The sequence below is a fragment of the Bubalus kerabau genome, chromosome 6, assembly GCF_029407905.1.
Source record: "Bubalus kerabau isolate K-KA32 ecotype Philippines breed swamp buffalo chromosome 6, PCC_UOA_SB_1v2, whole genome shotgun sequence".
NCBI classification, from domain to species: Eukaryota; Metazoa; Chordata; class Mammalia; order Artiodactyla; family Bovidae; genus Bubalus; species Bubalus kerabau.
Window position 1 is genome coordinate 66547634 of NC_073629.1, and position 3686 is coordinate 66551319.

The window sequence follows — 3686 nt, forward strand, 5'->3', positions numbered from 1 at the left end:
GTGGATTCTTTTCCACTGAGCCACCTGAGAAGCCCTTCCTTACTCATCTTAATTTAGAGATATTGCTCTCATGATTTCATGAGTGCTTGATTTCACTTTACTGGCTATTTCCTTAAAATCTTGGTTAGAATATAGCAAAAATGTTTGAAAATAGTAAATAAAGTACGTGTGTGTGTGGTTGTATGTGTGCATCATTCATAAACAGAATGTTTATTTTAATTAATAAGAATCTAATTGATAGTATGTACAGGCAAACAAAGAAAGTAAGAACCCTAGGCACATGATTAATCATCAAAGAAATTCACAAAAAGTCAAGTTCCCAGTCCACAGCACTCTTGGTCCTCAAGGCACCAAACCATCTTTCAGTCACCAGGACAGCTCTAAAAATCTGGTCAGCTTTTAATCCTCCCCACTATGACAGTCCTCACATCACTCTAGTTTTCTGCTACCAACACAGCTCAGTTGTCTGTTTCCCCTCTAGCTATCAATTAACTAATTTCCTCTATATTTCCATATCCAAATTCTTGATAATGAATGAATCTATGATGCAGTGCCTTAAGAGGCTAACACAGGAGGGTAAAGAAAGTCTCCATAAAACCCAGAGAAGAGATTTTAGAGCTCCTCTCTGGATCCTGTCTGGAGTCACAACTGAACCAGAAGATTTTAAGTCTCAGCACTTACTAGTATGTGTATAGTTAATACCAAAGTCATTAAACTTGACCTTTGGTTTGACAATAAAAAAAAAAATGAATGAATCTAGTGGGACCTACTAATTACCATTAGCCCTTTCCAGGCCATCTTAAAAGTGTTAATCCTGATATAGTCATACATGGCTGGTAGGTTACATGGCATGGAACATGGGCACCCTGAAACTGTGCTGTGTTGTGCTTAGTCAATCAGTCACGTCCAACACTTTTTGACCCGATGGACTGCAGCCCACCAGGCTCCTCTGTCCATGGGGACTCTCTGGCAAGAATACTGGAGTGGGTAGCCATGTCCTCCTCCATGGACCCTGATACTACTCAGCTGTAAAAAAAAAGGAATGGAATAATATCATTGGCAGCACCTTGGATGGGCCTAGAGATTATAATACTAAATGAAGCAAGTCAGAAAGACAAATGCCATATGATTTCACTTATATATGGAATCTAAAATATGATACAAATGAACTTACCTATGAAACAGAAACAGACTCACAGACATACAGAACAGACTTGTGGTTAACAAAGGAGAGGAGAGGTGGGGGAGGGATGGATTGGGAGTTTGGGATTAGCACATGTAAACTATTATATATATATATATATATATATATATATATTGCTGCTGTTTAGTCACTCAGTAATGTCTGATTCTTTGTGACCCTATGGACTGCATCCTGCCAGCCTCCAGTGTCCATAGGATTTCCCAGGCAAGAATACTGGAGTGAGTAGCCATTTCCTTCTCCAGAAGATCTCAGTCCAGGGACTAAAGCCAGGTCACCTGCATTGGCAGGCAGATTCTTTACTGCTGACCTCAGTGATTCATTGTAACTGAATCACTTTGCTATATACCAGAAACTAACACAACTTTGTAAACCAATTATATTTTAATAAAGTATTTTTTAAAAAGAAACTAAGGACAAATTATTTTATGCTTAAAACTACCAGGTGTTCTTAAATTGATAAAACCCAATATAGACTTCAAATTCCCATTGTGTTTTCTATTCTTATGAAATGAACATTGACCACTCAGTTACCATGAGCTTAATGATTAATACATAGTTTTAATATATGGCTTTTAAATTTAGGAGATATTGAAAGGAGTTTAACAAATATTTGTTAAGAGGGAAGGAAAGATTAGTATTTCCCATGAAGATGATATAGTGTTACAATTTACACAGTTATTAACACTAGAAAATTAAGCACCTGTTTTGAAGAACACAAAGTACAGAGATCAGGATCCAACAGATGTTGTTTCTATTAATGCACAAATTGCTTGATTATTTCCTAATTCCCTGTTACACTGCCATGCCTTTTGGCCTGATGACTTCATTGGAAATACTAGGAAGGCACAATTTGTCTTTGATTATTTATGACCTTGGGAAAGATGAGCTATAGTGAAGCATGAGCTTCTCACCAAGATTCTGTATTTTGACCCAGATATCCAGCTGAGACCACTAAAACATAGTGCATTTGGAGGAAGATGTGAGACCACGCAAATTTATGCTGATGCTTTGGTATCCACAGAATAAGATTATATTATGGTGTTTACAATGAGACTCCAATTTATCTTCAACCTTAGGAGCTAGCAACCTGCTTTCAGAAACTTTGAAAGAGTTTTGAAAATACTGGAAGGCTTATATGTATAACACTCTATGAAAGAAGAGATTAAAGAAAGGGTGGGATGAATTGAAAGAGTAGCATGGAAACATATACATTACCGTATGTAAAACAGTGAGAATTTGCTGTGTAATACAGGGAGCTCAATCTAGAATGGTGGGATGGGGTGGGAGGTGGGAGGGAGGTTTACGAGGGAGGGGACATATGTATACCTGTGGCTGATTCATGTTGATATAGGGCAGAAACTAGCATACACAAAGCAATTATCCTCCAATAAAACTTTTTTTAAAAGATGGATAAAAGATAAATTATCTAATAGACAGGTGGAGAGATAGAGATGTAGTATGCAAAAGTATTATTAGACAAAGCGACCAGAGACAAAACAAATCAAACAATGTTTCAAAAAAAGTAAAACAATAATAGAGTCTATATTGTGAAGTTAATTCAGCCTGTGCCATTATAAGAAATTAGTTGAATACTGTTCATTTTTAGCTTAACTGAGGTATAATTTATGCACAAACAAACTGTACACACTTCATGTAGGCAAATCTTGAGTTTGGATATATGCATATTTTCGGTTTTCCAAGATGAATAAGTTGTAGAGATCTGCTATACAGCACAGTTAACATACAACTGGTTAACAAACCAGTATCAAACACTGCAAAATACTATTCACTTGTACATTGTATGTTGAGACAGGAGAAACTAGGATGAATAGAAACAATCAACTTTATCCAGATTTTTTAATATCATAAGCCTGGAACTGTGTGCAGCACTTCTTAACTTTTAAAAATGTGTTACTCTAATTTCTTATCATTGGTTTTAGTAGTTTCTTCTTTATTTCAATTTTGCTTGCTAGGCTTTTCAAGAATATTAGATTATTGGGTTCTCAACTCTTAGACAAGTAACAGATTTTTACATTTTTATCAGTTGCCGTTGTCTATTTCCTGAGTCATTAATCTCTTATTTGCTCTGTACTCTTTATCATTTTTGGTGCTGTGCTCATCCTCTGAGTTTGGGGAATGACATTAATTTTGAATTTCCTACACATTTTCCTTTAGTTCATGGTGCTTTCAATATTTTTGTTGCTGTTGTTCATCTTCAAATGCATTGGATGAATGTTTAATTCAGTTGTTTTAAATTTCATCTGCTTCAATAATAAAATATTTAAAGTTTTGAATTTTCTCTTGAATGGACTTTTAGATGTATTTCATATTTTAATATGAAAATTACATCTTCACTTTCTCTAAATAGTATGAAATTGAGTTTCAACTTTATTTTACATCTAATAGTAATTTAAATGATTCTACATAATAATTTATTTTAAATGCATTATTGAAATATCTAGCTTTTGGGTATAATTTGTTT

At 34.9% G+C, this 3686-nt stretch overlaps 1 non-coding gene across 1 annotated transcript; it reads left to right on the plus strand.

The window, feature by feature from the left end:
* The first annotated feature begins 536 nt into the window (after positions 1-536).
* LOC129656707 (small nucleolar RNA SNORA26) lies at positions 537-650 on the plus strand. Its single transcript, XR_008716496.1, has one exon. It is a non-coding gene; the product is annotated as a small nucleolar RNA SNORA26 (small nucleolar RNA).
* Positions 651-3686: the final 3036 nt, after the last annotated feature.